The sequence below is a fragment of the Triticum aestivum genome, chromosome 7A (assembly GCF_018294505.1).
Source record: "Triticum aestivum cultivar Chinese Spring chromosome 7A, IWGSC CS RefSeq v2.1, whole genome shotgun sequence".
Classification (NCBI taxonomy): domain Eukaryota; kingdom Viridiplantae; phylum Streptophyta; class Magnoliopsida; order Poales; family Poaceae; genus Triticum; species Triticum aestivum.
The window spans coordinates 218,569-236,275 of NC_057812.1; positions in this window are offsets into that span (position 1 = coordinate 218,569).

Here is a 17,707-nt window from a genome sequence, read left to right on the forward strand (position 1 = left end):
GTAAAGGGGTTTTCAATCCCTTCACGGCCACTTGCGAAAGTGAGATCTGATAGAGATAGTATGATAAGATAAATATATTTTTGGTATTTTATAATATAGATTGGAAAAGTAAAGACGCAAATAAAAGTAGATTGAAAGCTTATATGATAAAAGATAGACCCGGGGGCCATAGGTTTCACTAGTGGCTTCTCTCAAGATAGCATAAGTATTACAGTGGGTGAACAAATTATTGTTGAGCAATTGATAGAAAAGCGAATAATTATGAGATTATCTAGGCATGATCATGTATATAGGCATCACGTCCGCGACAAGTAGACCGACTCCTGCCTGCATCTACTACTATTACTCCACACATCGACCGCTATCCAACATGCATCCAGAGTATTAAGTTCATAAGAACAGAGTAACGCATTAAGAAAGATAACATGATGTAGAGGGATAAACTCATGCAATATTATATAAGCCCCATCTTTTTATCCTCGATGGCAACAATACAATACGTGCCTTGCTGCCCCTACTATCACTGGGAAAGGACACCGCAAGATTGAAACCAAAGCTAAGCACTTCTCCCATTGCAAGAAAGATCAATCTAGTAGGCCAAACCAAACTGATAATTCGAAGAGACTTGCAAAGATAACTCAATCATACATAAAAGAATTCAGAGGAGATTCAAATATTTCTCATAGATAAACTTGATCGTAAACCCACAATTCATCTTATCTTGACAAACACACCGCAAAAAGAGTTACGTTGAATAGATCTCCACAAGAGAGGGGGAGAACATGGTATTGAGATCCAAAAAGAGAGAAGAAGCCATCTAGCTAATAACTATGGACCCGAAGGACTATGGTGAACTACTCACAACTCATCGGAAGGGCTATGGTGTTGATGTAGAAGCCCTCCGTGGTCGATTCCCCCTCCAGCGGAGCGCCGGCGAAGGCTCCAAGATGGGATCTCGCGGATACAGAAGGTTACGGTGGTGGAAATTGTTTTTCGTTGGCTCCCTGGATGTTTTCAGGGTACGAGGGTATATATAGGAGGAAGAAGTACGTCGGTGGCCGCCCGAGGGGCCCACGAGATAGGGGGCGCGCCCAGGGGGGTGGATGCGCCCTCCACCCTCATGGCCGCCTCGATTGTTCCTTGACTTGCACTCCAAGTCCTCTGGATCACGTTCGTTCCAAAAATCACGTTCCCGAAGGTTTCATTCCGTTTGGACTCTGTTTGATATTCTTTTTCTTCGAAATACTGGAATAGGCAAAAAAAACAGCAATACGGGCTGGGCCTCCGGTTAGTAGGTTACTCCCAAAAATGATATAAATGTGTAAAATAAAACCCATAAACATCCAAAAGGGGTAATATAATAGCATGGAACAATCAAAAATTATAGATACGTTGGAGACGTATCAAGCATCCCCAAGCTTAATTCCTGCTCGTCCTCGAGTAGGTAAATGATAAAAACAGAATTTTTGATGTGGAATGCTACCTAGCATAATTCTCAATGTAATTTTATTTATTGTGGCATGATTGTTCAGATCCAATTGATTCAAGATAAAAGCTTATAAAACATAAAAAATAATACTTCAAAGCATACTAACAAATAATCATGTCCTATCAAAATAGCATAGCCAAAGAAAGCTTATCCCTACAAAATCATATAGTTAGGTCATGCTTCATTTTCATTACACAAAATACTCCCATCATGTACAACCCCGATGACTAGCCGAGCAATTGGTTCATACTTTTTAACGCGCTTCAGCTTTTCTCAACTCTTACATAATACATGAGCGCAAGCCATGGACATAGCACTATGGCGGTATATGGTGGTGGTTGTAAGGACAAAAGGGGAGAAGATAGTCTCGCATCAACTAGGCGTATCAACGGGCTATGGAGATGCCCATTAATAGATATCAATGTGAGTGAGTAGGGATTGCCATGCAACGGATGCACTAGAGCTATAAATGTATGAAAGCTCAACAAAAGAAACTAAGTGGGAGTACATCCAACTTGCTTGCTCACGAAGACCTAGGGAATTTTGAGGAAGCCCATCATTGGAATATACAAGCCAAGTTCTATAATGAAAAATTCCCACTAGTATATGAGAGTGACAACATAGGAGACTCTCCATCATGAAGATCATGGTGCTACTTTGAAGCACAAGTGTGGAAAAGAGATAGTAACATTGTCCCTTCTCTCTTTTTCTCTCATTTTATTTTTTTTATTTTCTTTTTTTTCTTTTTTTTCTTTTTTTTTCTTTGGCCCTTCTCTTTTTTTCTTTTTGTCCTTTCTCTTTTTTCTTCTTCCCCTTTTTTTGTAAAGTCCGAAGTCTCATCCCGACTTGTGGGGGAATCATAGTCTTCATCATCCTTTCCTCACTGGGACAATGCTCTAATAATGAAGATCATCACACTTTTATGAATTTACAACTTAAGAATTACAACTCAAAGCTAGAACAAGATATGACTCTATATGAATGCCTCCGGCGGTGTACCGGGATATGGAAAGAATCAAGAGCGACATGTATGAAAATTATGAAGGTGGCTTTGCCACAAATACGATGTCAACTACATGATCATGCAAAGAGCAATATGACAATGATGGAGCGTGTCATAATAACGGAACGGTGGAAAGTTGCATGGCAATATATCTCGGAATGGCTATGGAAATGCCATAATAGGTAGGTATGGTGGCTGTTTTAAGGAAGGAAATAATGGGTGCATGATACCGACGAAAGTTGTGCGGTATAATAGAGGCTAGCTAAGTAGAAGGATGAGTGTGCGTATATCCATGGACTCACATTAGTCATAAAGAACTCATATACTTATTGCAAAAGTCTACTTAGCCCTTGAAGCAAAGTACTACTACATATGCCCCTAGAGGGATAGATTGGTAGGAAAAGACCATCGCTCGTCCCCGACTGCCACTCATAAGGAAGACAATCAAAAGAGCACCTCATGCAACAAATTTGTCACACAACTTTTACCATACGTGCATGCTACGGGACTTGCCAACTTCAACACAAGTATTTCTCAATTTCATAATTACCCACTAGCATGACTCTAACATTACTATCTTTATATCTCGAAACAATTATCAAGCATCAAATTGATCCTAGTGTTTAATGCACTTTCTATGATAGTTTTTATTATACCCAACTTGGATGTTCATCATTCTAGGACCAAATTCATAACCATAGCAAATACCATGCTGTTCTGGACTCTCAAAATAATATAAGTGAAGCATGAGAGACTAGAACTTTCTACAAAATTAAGCCACCACCGTGCTCTAAAAGATATAAGTGAAGCACTAGAGCAAAAAAACTATCTAGCTCAAAAGGTATAAGTGAAGCACAAAGAGTATTCTCATAAATTCTAATCAAGTGGCTTATCCCAAAAGGTGTGTACAGCAAGGATGATTGTGGTAAACTAAAAGGCAAATACTAATATCATACACGACGCTCCAAGCAAAACACATATCATGTGGCGAATAAAAATATAGCTCCAAGTAAAGTTACCAATGAACGAAGACGAAAGAGGGGATGCCTTCCGGGGGCATCCCCAAGCTTAGGCTTTTGGCTATTCTTGAATATCTTGGGGTGCCATGGGAATCCTCAAGCTTAGGCTTTTTCCACTCCTTGTTCCATAGTCCATCAAATCTTTACCCAAAACATGAGAACTTCACAACACAAAACTCAACAGGAAATCTCATAAGCTCCGTTAGTGAAAGAAAGCAAAACCACCACATAAGGTACTGTAATTAACTCATTCTTTATTTATATTTGTGTTAAACCTACTGTATTTCAAGTTCTCTATGGTTCATACCATTTAATACTAGCCATAGATGCATCAAAATAAGCAAACAACACACGAAAAACAGAATCTGTCAAAAACAGAACAGTCTGTAGAAATCTGTAACTAATACAAACTTCTGGAACTCTAAAAATCCTACCAAAATAAGAAGTCCTGGAACATTTATCTATTGATCTACAGAAAAAAGAATCAACGCAAAAGCACGTTTCTGTGATTTAACAAAACTAAATTCGTGCGCGCGAAGTTTCTGTTTTTCAGCAGAATCAAATTAACTATCATCATAGGTTATCCTATAGGTTCTACTTGGTAAAAACACTAATTAAAACATAAAAACACATCTAAACAGAAGGTAGATGCAAAATTTATTACTAAACAGGAACAAAAACAAAGAGCGCAAATAAAATTGGGTTGCCTCCCAACTAGCGCTATTGTTTAACGCCATCTTTGGCACTCGATTCCTCAATAGAGCACTTATAATCTTTAGGGGTTTCTCCCTTTTAGTAATGACTAAACCTTTAAGCAAAAACTCAAGAAATTCATTTGTAGCAAAAGGTTCCTTAATGATAAAGAGACAATTGGGATGAATACTTATTGATTTGAGATCCGCGTCTCCCTTACTAGAAGATTCACCCTTATTTTTAGGAACATAAATAAATTTGGCAGTTTTGGTAGGAGGTTTTGGAGTGTTTTTCATGGAAGAAAATGCCGAACCTAAGTTGGTAATGATATCCTCAAGTTTACCGATTCTTACAGATTCTAGATCTATTTTTTCATTAACTATAGGTTTTTTTCTTTAAGATTTTTCAAAGTAACTCCAACCCTACATCCGTATTGGATAATCTGATTATGAATCTTTTTATCCAAATTTTCAATCAACTCAACAGTGCCAATTTTATTTTCAATAATCTCAAGTCGTTGCATCACATGTTCTAAAGTTAAAACAGTTCCATTAACCAAAAGAGGTGGTGGGCCAAACAAATCTAACATAGCATTATAAGCATCAAACGTATGGCTACTCAAGAAATCCCCTCCGGTAATGGTATCAAGAACGCATCTATTCCAAGGAGTAATGCCTACATAAAAATTGCGAAGAAGAACGGAAGTGGAAAGCTTCCTAGTAGATTTATTTTGAGCATTGCAAATTCTATGCCAAGCATCTTTTAAATTTTCTCCCTCCCTTTTCTTAAAATTGAGAATTTCATGTTCGGTAGTAATAACAAGGATAGGAGGACTAGCCATAACGACAAGGTAAACGATCTAACACACGAGCAAACAGAAAAAGGCAAACGAAAAAGAGAGAGGATATTGGGAAAGAGAGGGCGAATAAAACGGCAAGGGTGAAGTGGGGGAGAGGAAAACGAGAGGCAAATGGCAAATAATGTAAATGCGAGGGAGATGAGTTTGTGATGGGTACTTGGTATGTCTTGACTTGAGCGAAGACCTCCCCGGCAACGGCGCCAGAAATCCTTCTTGCTACGTCTTGAGCTTGCGTTGGTTTTCCTTGAAGAGGAAAGGGTGATGCAGCAATAGTAGCGTAAGTATTTTCCTCAGTTTTTGAGAACCAAAGTATCAATCCAGTAGGAGGCTTCTCAAAAGTCCCACGCACCTACACAAACAAACAAAGAACTCGCAACCAACGCAATAAAGGGGTTGTCAATCCCTTCACGGCCACTTGCGAAAGTGAGATCTGATAGAGATAGTATGATAAGATAAATATATTTTTGGTATTTTATAATATAGATTGAAAAAGTAAAGATGCAAATAAAAGTAGATTGAAAGGTTATATGATAAAAGATAGAACCGGGGCCATAGGTTTCACTAGTGGCTTCTCTCAAGATAGCATAAGTATTACGGTGGGTGAACAAATTACTGTTGAGCAATTGATAGAAAAGCGAATAATTATGAGATTATCTAGGCATGATCATGGGCATCACGTCCGCGACAAGTAGACCGACTCCTGCCTGCATCTACTACTATTACTCCACACATCGACCGCTATCCAGCATGCATCTAGAGTATTAAGTTCATAAGAACAGAGTAACGCATTAAAAAGATGACATGATGTAGAGGGATAAACTCATGCAATATCATATCAACCCCATCTTTTTATCCTTGATGGCAACAATACAATATGTGCCTTGATTCCCCTGCTGTCACTGGGAAAGGACACCGCAAGATTGAACCCAAAGCTAAGCACTTCTCCCATTGCAAGAAAGATCAATCTAGTAGGCCAAACCAAACTAATAATTCGAAGAGACTTGCAAAGATAACTCAATCATACATAAAAGAATTTAGAGGAGATTCAAATATTTCTCATAGATAAACTTGATCGTAAACCCACAATTCATCGGATCTCGACAAACACACCGCAAAAAGAGTTACATCGAATAGATCTCCACAAGAGGGGGAGAACATGGTATTGAGATCCAAAACGAGAGAAGAAGCCATCTAGCTAATAACTATGGACCCGAAGGTCTATGGTGAACTACTCACAACTCATCGGAAGGGCTATGGTGTTGATGTAGAATCCCTCCATGGTCGATTCCCCCTCCGGCGGAGCGCCAGCGAAGGCTCCAAGATGGGATCTCGCGGATACAGAAGGTTACGGTGGTGGAAATTGTTTTTCATTGGCTCCCTGGATGTTTTCGGGGTACGACGGTATATATAGGAGGAAGAAGTACGTCGGTGGCCACCCGAGGGGCCCACGAGATAGGGGGCGCGCCCTCCACCCTCGTGGCCGCCTCGATTGTTCCTTGCCTTGCACCTGGGCGCGCCCTCCACCCTCGTGGCCGCCTCGATTGTTCCTTGACTTGCACTCCAAGTCCTCTGGATCACGTTCGTTCCAAAAATCACGTTCCCGAAGGTTTCATTCCGTTTGGACTCCGTTTGATATTCCTTTTCTTTGAAATACTGAAATAGGCAAAAAAAACAGTAATACGGGCTGGGCCTCCGGTTAGTAGGTTAGTCCCAAAAATGATATAAATGTGTAAAATAAAGCCCATAAACATCCAAAAGGGGTAATATAATAGCATGGAACAATCAAAAATTATAGATACGTTGGAGATGTATCAGGCATCCACTCCCGGTCTGCAGTCTTCAAGCCTTGACCCGGGAAGCGCTGCAATGAGGCCGACTGGTCAGGACAGAAGAAAAAGAACAACAAAAGAAAAGCAGCCGGACTGGGTACTTACCGCTGGGGGAGGGTTGGCCTGGCTGTAGGGCTCCTTTTCAATATGCCACTCCTCCTCGTTGAGCTTGCAGTTGGAGAAGTAGTTCACATGGTGGACCACCTCCACCTCCGGCATCTCCTTGGTGGACATCCGACTGGGATCCCGGCGGCCGCTCATCTCACTGATGAGGTGCGGCCAAAGCTGCAGTGGCGACACCCGGCGCATGATGAAGCCAACCAGTAGGTCGGCCGGCTTGAGTCCCTCCTGGTCCGTCATCTCCTACAGTCGGGCGAGGACACTGATGATGTGGGCCGGTAGGCGCTTGGGCAGCTGCTGCTGCCAGTTGTCCCGCGGCTCAACAGACAGCCCGGGCGGGAAGTCTGGCAGGTTGATTTAGTCGACCTGCTGGAGGTTCCGGAGGTAGAAGTACGTCTGTTGCCAAAGCTTGGCCTACTCATGAAGAGGGATGGCCGGGAAGCGAGGGCCGGCTCCTGAGCGCCTCACGGCGACGCATGCTACGCACTGGGCCGGCTCGTCCTTCGCCGCCGTACTCAGCTTGAGGTAGAATAATCTACCCCAAAGCTCGATCGTGGGCAGGACGCCGAGGTACCCCTCACAGAATGTGATGAAGGCCGCCATGAGAACCACCGTATTGGGAGTGAGGTGGTGTGGTTGCAGCCGGTAGAAGTCCATGAAGGAGCAGAAGAAACCGCTGGCCGGGAGCCTGAAGCCACTGAGGAAATGTGCACGGAAGATGATGTACTCACCGGCTTCGACCTCGGCGAGATCTCACGCTCAGGAGAAAGGTGCATGCCCATGTTGTCGTTGTGGGGAAGCCACGCGTCACGCAGAGGAAATCTACATGGTCTTCGTGGATGTTGGAGCCAAGCCAACCACTCTTCGCCATGGCTCGTGGATGGTGAGGAGGAACTCGGTAATGAAGACGAAGGGCGGGCGGCAACGACGCGAGGCAGTAGAAGCACTACAGTGGCCGCGGCGGAGCGACTGTTTCGACGGAGCAGCGGCCACGGTGAGGCTATGGCGATGAAGTAGCGGAAGCCGCAGCAGTGCTTCGGCAGCGGCGGAGCAGCACAGCGGCAGCAATGGCGAAGGGAAGAAGAGAGAGTGGGAGGGGGCCCGTGTGCGTTCTGCCGCCCCTCCTCCTCTTCCCCCTCTTTATAGCCGGCTCGGCGAAGCTGAGGAAACGTGGTGGCATGGGATTAACTGCACCCCACGCCCCGCACGCCCCCGCGTATTCCGAGTGGTTATGGCACAATAAATGTGCCACGGAAGGGCATCCGCCCCTCCTCAGCCGCAACGGATCCACACACGAGCCGAGGCCCTGTAGTGGCGAGCCCCAGCCTGTGGCGATGTCCCGTCGCGCGCGTGGGCTGGGAGGCCGGCCTGGCCTGCAAGCGCCGCGTGGCGCACGTGTGGCAGGCGGCGCCTCCTCGACTCCTGCCTTGTCGATTCAAATCCCACCAGGCGGCCGTAGCCGCAGCCGACTCCTGGCACCCGGCTCCTCCGTGCCGGATGGAGTAGAAGGCGGAAGATCTCTCGAAGGGGAAATTGTTGAAGCCCTTCGGCAGCCAGTCGTAGGGTCTCACCAGCTTCAGGGACTACTGTCGGGGGGATAGACCCCGGGTAGCCTCATCTACACTTAACAATATTTCAAGACATCGGGGCAAGCCGCGCCACTCAGGCCGGCAGGTCTCACGACCGGCTTCCAGAGCCGGCTAGTGCCACCCAGCCGGCCTCCAGAAGACGGCATGCTCCAGAAGACGGCGCGCTCCAAAAGGCGGCATGCTCCAGAAGGCGGCGAGGGTACGGGCCGACCTCTAGCAGGCGGCCCGCCCCTCCCTTGGAGTCTGAGCCCGACCAAGCGACAAGCTGGGGCATGGCTACAGTGCGCCATGCCTCCCCCGAATCCCGGCCCGCATGGCTACAGTAAGCGCCGCCAGGTGGCCGCCGACCCGCCCGGCGCGGCACTGTAGCCATGGTGCGCCCGTCACGGCCTCCATTAGCACGGACGGTGCAACAGTGAAAACTCGTCAATGGGACCCATAGGCGGCGGGCCCCACCTGTCGGCCGGTTCCTCGGCAGCCGGCAGGGCCCACCAAAGGCGGGCCCCAGCAGCCGGCGGAGAGCCCGGCCTCCATAAACACTGACAGCGGCGACCTACCACCCAGTCACATTACCACTGTACCCCTGGGGGGTTGGCCTATATACCCCCCAAGACACACCCATGCAAAGGGTTCCAACCTTAGTTCCCACACCATTTCCACACACCACCGCTAGGGGAGAAGAGAGCTGGCCTTGCATTTCTACCTCCTCTAGCCAAACAACTATAGGAGCACCATTGTATTCCTTGAGATATAGTGATCATGCGGAAACTCGCGCAGAGCAGGAGTAGGGGTTTCATTTCTTAGGATAGCCCTGAACCTGGGTACATCTCGTGTCCGTCCGAGCTTATGCTCACTCCCGCTTCCAGGACCCGACGACGTACTTCTGGTCCCATCCATGATTAGCCACCCCCCGGCATCTGTCGTAATATTACCACGACAGTTGGCGCCCACCTTGGGGCCATCCGCGACGTCAGTCGGAGACACCTTCTGGACGGGAACCTTGTTCCTTTCCGGCGAGCATGTCGCGGCTGGTGCGATCAGAGTTACTTGTTGAAATCTGTAGAAAGACAAATATTTAGGAACGGATGTAGTAGTTGCGCGGGTATTATCATCTTCACCGATAGAGAGTTAGTGTTGTACCCAACATATAAATTTTTTAACTGTGATTTGTGTTGAGCCAATACCATAGTTTTGGGATGACGATAATTAAGTGAGAGATTTAATTAGAGTCTTGGGATCCTATATGTACAACTATGCTATTCGCGAATAAAAAATGAAAAATGTACAACTACATTAACAAAAACTGAAGAGGCTAAAAAGTTGAGTCATCTATTTTGAGACGAATGAAGTACTATTTAGAAACGATCTACCTCCCCTGCATGCACGATCTACCTCCCCTGCATGCACGATCTACCTCCCCGCTACCCACCTAGCTAGGTACATGTTGTTAGGCGACTCGGTGGGCGACGGGCGCGCGTCCCCGGCGCTACCAATCCAGCCGGAACCTCCGCCGCCCATCTCGATTGCCGATGGGGGTGGATCGGGGGCCAACGGGAGGGGGTGTTCCCCGCTGCCACGCCGCTCGGAAGACCTGCCTTGCGGGGAGGTGCTTCCGCCGCCGCCGAATCTGCAGTTGTCACCGGATCCGCCGCTTCCTGATGATCTGCAGCCGGCGCTCGTGGCTGTTTCTGCAGCGGAGCCTGATCTACTCCCTTCCCCGCTTTCCCCTCGAGATCCCTCAACGGCGGATCGGGATTGGGACTTTCTGCATCCTACGAAATGGTGTGTGCGTTTTCAAGATGATAGGAAGGCGGGGCGATGGATCAATGGTTCGATCTACTCGCATCTGTCTCGTTGGATGACGATCCGGGACGAAGATGGAGATATTCTGGCCAGACGACATCTCAACATTGATGAAGAGCTTGCGATCGGTAAGCGTTTAATAATCGATTTTTTCCATATCGAGGTTCTTGAGTGTGTGTAGGCACCCATGGATTGCGACGAGCAACTCGATGTAGTGGATCTTACGGAGGATGCCGACGGACCCAAGCCTATGCAGCGGGTTGGAGGACGTTTCTGGATTCTTGCTGATGAAGATGAAGACGATGATGATCCACCGGTAACGACGGTTCGGCCACCAACTACACTTGGCGTGGCTACATCTACCTTGATGCCCAAACCTTTGGTGAGTAGTAAGAAATCTGTCTCGTTTGGGACTCCGGTTCCTTCGCAGAAGTCGAAGGTGAAACCATGGAGTGGACCTTTGCTGAAGGAGGGGCCGCCGGCTATCACTTTGTCTGATTTTTTTCGTCCCGAGTGCTGGACGAGAGTGACTCGGAGAAAGAAGAAATGGGGTCGTATGGTGTCACAACGATCGCCGGCGGTGGCCGCTGCGTGTGACATTCGGGCGTCCAGATATGAGCGTTTGAATGCTCTTTTGGGCACAGATGGGCCGCCTGAGAGTGCTCGCGAAGCGGGCCTGGCTAGTACTGGGCTAGAGGCCCGGGGGGCTGGCCAGGTTTGCGTAGCGACGGGTGTGGACGACGTGCATGAGGTGGCCTCGGCCCAATCGCCCCTGCATGCACGATCTACCTCCCCTTCTCTCTTCGTTGCCACTAGGGTTCGCCGTCGCGGGACGGTCGGTTTCCCTTCGGCCTCCTTGCGCCGTTTCTCCTCAGCTCGCGCCGGCGTTGGACGGCACCCGTCACCTGGTTCTCATCCGACGGAGATGCCGCCCAAGCCACCTCCGCCGCGGGCTGCGCCGGTGGTGAGGAACCCGGCCGGGGCCGCGGGGGCTTCTGCTCCTCCGGCTGCGACTGCTGCGGCGACGGGCCCCGCGCGTGCGGCACCGCCCTCATGGGTAGCTCCACCGCCGCCTCGGGGAGCGCCTCCTCCGCCTCCGGCTAGGGTGGCCCAACGCCTAAGGCCGCACCTCCTCCGCCTCCCCAGCCTAGGGATGCGCCACCACCGCCGCCAAGGACCGAGCCGCAGCCGACCCAACGGCCGTGGCCGAAGCAGATGGCGGGTGGACGCGGTGGCACTGGCCCTAGCACAAATGGCCATGGGGCCGGGGCGTCGGCGGGGGATGATCGTAATCCTCTGCGAGGACAATAGGGTGATGATGGATATGATGCTTATGGCTCTGGGCTGCATCGGGGCTCTTCGTCTACCGGCGGTGGCCGTGGTTATGCATGGGTGGATGACGGTAATGCCAATCGGGGTTTCCAAGGACCGCCCGGCATCTTCGTGCCCCTTCTCTCTTCGTTGCCACTAGGGTTCGCCGTCGCGGGACGGTCGGTTTCCCTTCGGCCTCCTTGCGCCGTTTCTCCTCAGCTCGCGCCGGCGTTGGACGGCACCCGTCACCTGGTTCTCATCCGACGGAGATGCCGCCCAAGCCACCTCCGTCGCGGGCTGTGCCGGTGGTGAGGAACCCGGCCGGGGCCGCGGGGGCTTCTGCTCCTCCGGCTGCGACTGCTGCGGCGACGGGCCCCGCGCGTGCGGCGCCGCCCTCATGGGTAGCTCCACCGCCGCCTCGGGGAGCGCCTCCTCCGCCTCCGGCTAGGGTGGCCCAACCGCCTAAGGCCGCACCTCCTCCGCCTCCCCAGCCTAGGGCTGCGCCACCACCGCCGCCAAGGACCGAGCCGCAGCCGACCCAACGGCCGTGGCCGAAGCAGATGGCGGGTGGACGCGGTGGCACTGGCCCTGGCACAAATGGCCATGGGGCCGGGGCGTCGGCGGGGGATGATCGTAATCCTCCGCGAGGACAATAGGGCGATGATGGATATGATGCTTATGGCTCTGGGCTGCATCGGGGCTCTTCGTCTACCGGCGGTGGCCGTGGTTGCATGGGTGGATGACAGTAATGCCAACCGGGGTTTCCAAGGACCGCCCGGCATCTTCGTGGAGGGTGCGGTTGGCCCCAATAACCGCTCTTTCCGGGGTCGTTTCCGCGGAGGGCGGGGCGAGAACAGACGTTTCTATCAGCCAAGGCATCCGAAGACTACGGTTGAGACGGACGTGGCTGACGGTGGATCGAATCTACCGCAGGTGGCGGTGGAGACGGTTCAAGCTCTGGCCGAAGTTACGTTGCCGGAACCCATGCAGACCGGTGATGTTGCTTCTGAGCATGGTACGGACAAATTTGAGGCTGACAAGTGGTCCAAGTGGGCGGCAAAGAAGAAGAAGCTCACTTGTTTTCGCTGTGGTGACACGAGACACTTTATGGCTGAGTGCACTGCGGAATTATGTGACATGTGCCGGAAACCTAAGCATACCGCTGCCGAGTGTCCTCTTATGCTTGGGCCTAAGCCTTCTGTTCAGATTTACGGGGTCTGCTGCTCGGAGTTGATGTTCTTCGAGTCTCCCAGAGTGGCACCTTTGGCACCAGCGGTAGAGACTTCTTTCCCAGGGGTGGTGAAGGTAGTTCATGGACCGTTGACCGAGGCGCAAATTATTCAGCAGCTGCGGGAACTTGCTTCGGGTAATTTTCAGTGGTACTTGCTCAAGCTAAATGATACATCTTACAAAGTTGATTTTCCGTCTAAGGAGGATCAGGTGCGAATCCTCAAGTTCGGTATGAGCAGGGTTACAGGCACTAGTTTTGTGTTGCAGTTTGATGAGTGGAAAAAGAAGGAGCCGCAGGGCAATGCCGTTGAGGCAGATTTGGGTTCGTTTCTCCGGGGCACCATCTGATCCCTTGGATAGCTTCTTGGTGACGTGGAGTTTGGGGTCTTTGATCGGCAAGACTGAACAGGTGGATATGCCATTCACTCGGGCCAACGGGGTGGCGCGTTTACCTGTCAGTGTTGCTAATATTGAGTTCTTGCCGAACGTGGTGCCTTGGACATACGATGGTGTTATGTATCAGCTGGACGTTTTGTATGAGGATCCTAATTTGTTCGATGAGTTTGAGGATGATAACCCTATGGACACGACTGAGGGTGGAGGTGCCCCGGGGAACCAAGATGATTCGGCTATGGGTGATGAAGACGGGGCCAAGGGTCCGGTAGGTCCGTCTGAGGGTACTAATATTGCTCCTGCGAGGTCTTCTGGGGTTGCTCCGACGTCCACTTTGCAGCTTGGGTCCTTGGGACCTTTCTCTGCTCCTCCTAGGCTGCGGGGTGTATTTCCGGGTTCCGTGGATCCCGTGGCTCCTCTTTGTGCGCCGATGCTTCCTGAGTTGGGAGATACCGAGGGGCAGGTGGCCCTTCCCATGACTCCTACCTCGCTGATGGCTACCGTGGATGGTGCTGCGACTGCAGCTATGGCTAGTGGTGACGGGCAGGAGGCCCGGTCCCCTGTGATGCCGACGCCGACGGCGCCCATGGAGGACTCGGCGCTCTTCCCCACATGTCGCCGCGTGCGGGAGGAGGGGTGGCTGTGCAGGAGGCCGCCGTCTCTCTCTGCCCCGTGGCGGTTGGCGAGTCAGGTGAAGCGCCCGTCTCACCTGCTGCCGGCGGGTCGCCCGTGGACAGGCCGCGGGAGTCGTCGCCGAGCTGCTCTCCGGCCCCGGTGGCTACGGCCCGGGGAGCCGCTGTTGGGGGATGGGCAGGAGACCTTTCCCCTAGTAGAGCTTCACGCGAGGAGGTCGTCGCCTTTGGTGGTATCCCGGACCCGGTCTCCCAGGGGAGGCGAGTCAGCGGGAGGCTGCAGGAGCAGCCAGACGTTGATGACATGCAGCTGAGGTGTGCTTTGAGAGCTGCCAAGATGCGCGACGTAGAGACCTCCACTGGTATGTCGGTTAATAAGTCGAATTCCATTTTGCATTTTACTGATGTTGAAATTATTCATAATGCAAATCAAGTAGGTGTTTCACTTGGTAAAAATGATATTGAGGTTTCTAGGTCGGTTAATGACATTCTTGACTTGGAAGCTGATCGTGCGGTAGAAATGATCCGTCACATTGCTGCTGTTAAACCTATGAACGATTCGGAGATTGATGCGCTTGGGGTTAGGGTTCTTGATGGCTTGTGTGCCGATCTTGACCCTGCTCTACCCGAGACGGAGGAGGACACCATTCCTGAGGTGTCTCTTCATGTAGATGAGCCCGAGGCGATAGAAGCAGAGAATGACTGTGCTGATCAGGCTGATGGTCACCTTAAGCCAAAGCGGACGTGGAAACGGAAGGTTTATCCCGTCTCGGCTGCACGTAGGAGTGCTAGGATCCGCACTGCAAAAAAATTCATGATGAATTATGAGAGGCATTTTCTGGAATAGCAGAGGTCTTAGAGACTTGGCTAAAAGAAGATTTCTAGCGGAGGCTTCTCTTGAACATCAGTTAGATTTTATTGCATTGTCTGAGACTGGAAGAAGCAACTTCACTTCACAATTTCTTGCCACTTTGTCCGGGGGGTAGATTTTGATTGGCATTGCCTCCCCCCTCGAGGAAGATCCGGTGGGGTTTTACTTGGGGTTAAGTGCGAAACGTTGGAAGTTCGGAGTGTAGTTTTGGGGGATTTTGCCGTCAAGTTTCGAGTTCGAACTAAGGCAGATGGGTTTGATTGGGCTTTGGTGGCGGTGTACGGAGCTGCGCAACCAGAGCTCAAGCCAGACTTTTTGGCGGATCTGGTTCGTATTTGTGGTAACGAACAGCTCCCCCTCTTAGTGGGGGGGGATTTCAACATTATCCGTAGGAAGGAGGAGAAGAATAATGACAATTTTGACGGCCGATGGTCGTTTATGTTCAACACTATTATCGAAAGTTTGGATCTCAGAGAGATAGAGCTTTCGGGTAGGAAATTCACTTGGGCTAATTCGTTACCGGTCCCGACGTTTGAGAAACTTGACCGTGTCCTAGCAAGTGTCGAATGGGAACAGAAGTTTCCTCTGGTAACCGTGCAGGCATTGACAAGAGGTGTCTCTGACCATACACCGTTACTAGTTGATTCAGGAGTTCAAACTTTTGTGGGCAACAAGAACATTTTCTCGTTTGAACTTGCCTGGTTTGAAAGAGAAGGTTTCCTTGAGTTGTTAGCTCGGGAGTGGGCTAAAGACTCAGGAGGAAGGACGCCTATCGAGCGATGGCAATGCAAGATTCGTCATCTCCGAAGGTTCCTTCGAGGATGGGCTAAGCACACGCATGGTATTTATAAGGCGGAGAAGGAGAGACTTCTTCTACTTATTCAAAACCTTGAAGTTAAAGCTGAAACTTCTATCTTGGATTCCAGTGAGTTGGAAACAAAGATAGAGGCGGAGATGCGACTTAAACAGCTTCTTCGCGAGGAGGAATTGAAGTGGGCGTTGCGAGCTAAGGTTCGCAAGATAGTACAAGGCGAGGACAATACTCAATTCTTTCATATGATTGCTAATGGGAAGCATCGTAAAAAGAGAATTTTCCAGCTAGAACAAGACGAAGGGACGATAGTTGGTCAAGACAATCTGAAAGTCTACATTACCAATTATTATAAGCAGTTGTTTGGTCCCCCGGAAGAGAATTTTGTGTCCTTAGATGAGTCTAGGGTTGAGGATGTTCCTCAACTTGAGACTGCCGAGAATGAGCTCCTGACTGCTCCTTTCTCTGAGAAAGAGGTGTTTGAAGCCATTGCACAAATGGAGAATAATAAGGCTCCAGGACCGGATGGGTTTCCGGCGGAGTTCTACAAAAAGTGCTGGCATTTTATTAAGGGTGATTTGATGCCCATGTTCCAGGAGTTTTTTGAGGGACAACTTCAGTTGTTTAAGCTGAATTTTGGAACGATAACTCTTCTTCCTAAGAAGACAGACGCGGTTCGCATTGAGCAGTTCAGACCTATATGTCTGCTTAATGTGAGTTTCAAAATTTCACCAAGGTCGGGACGAACAGACTTACGCAGATTGCGCACTCTGTGGTTCATCCGTCCCAGACTGCTTTCATGCCTGATAGAAACATCCTTGAAGGGGTTGTTGTCTTGCATGAAACGCTCCATGAAATCCACTCAAAAAAACTTGATGGCGTAGTTTTTAAAGTGGATTTTGAAAAAGCATATGATAAAGTTAAATGGCCTTTCCTTCAACAAGCTTTGCGTATGAAAGGTTTTGATCCGGCCTGGAGAAACCAGATTGATTCCTTTACGCAAAAAGGGAGTGTAGGGATTAAAGTGAATGACGACATAGGTCACTATTTCCAAACACACAAGGGGCTAAGGCAAGGAGACCCGATGTCACCGATCCTGTTTAACATAGTGGCTGATATGCTCACTATCTTAATAGGTCGGGCAAAGGATGCAGGGCAGGTAGGTGGCCTGGTCCCACATCTAGTTGACGGAGGGATTTCCATTCTTCAGTATGCTGATGATACTATCATCTTTATGGAGCACGACTTGGCGAAAGCAAGAAACATGAAGCTGCTGTTATGCTTATTTGAACAATTATCTGGCCTCAAAATTAACTTCCACAAGAGCGAATTGTTTTGCTTTGGAAGAGCAAAGGATGACCAGGACACGTATAAACAATTGTTCGGATGTGAATTGGGCTCCTTACCGTTTACGTACTTAGGTATACCCATTCATCATCGTAAGCTGACTAACATTGAGTGGAAATGCATCGAGGATCGCTTTGAAAAGAAACTGAGCTGTTGGAAAGGGAAGCTCATGTCATACGGAGGACGATTGATTCTGATTAATTCGGTCCTTACCAGTATGCCTATGTTTCTCTTATCCTTTTTCCAGGTTCCGGTGGGAGTCAGGAAAAGGTTAGATTTCTACCGATCTCGATTCTTTTGGCAGAATGACGAGCTCAAACGAAAGTATAGGCTTGCTAAGTGGGATATAATCTGTAGGCCGAAGGACCAAGGGGGTCTAGGTATTGAAAATTTGGAAGTCAAAAACATATGTCTCCTTAGCAAGTGGCTATTTAAACTGTCGTCTGAGACGGAAGCTACTTGGGCACAGATTTTGCGTAATAAGTATCTTTATGCTAAAACCTTGGCTCAGGTAAATGTGAGGCCTTCCGACTCACCTTTTTGGAAGGGTTTGATGAGAGTCAAACAACTTTTTTACAACAAGTCAAAATTTATTGTCGGGAATGGTGCCACTACGAGGTTTTGGGAGGATGCGTGGCTTGGGGAGACTCCCCTTGCACTTCAATATCCTACTTTGTACAACATTGTGCGACATAGAGAAGCCTACGT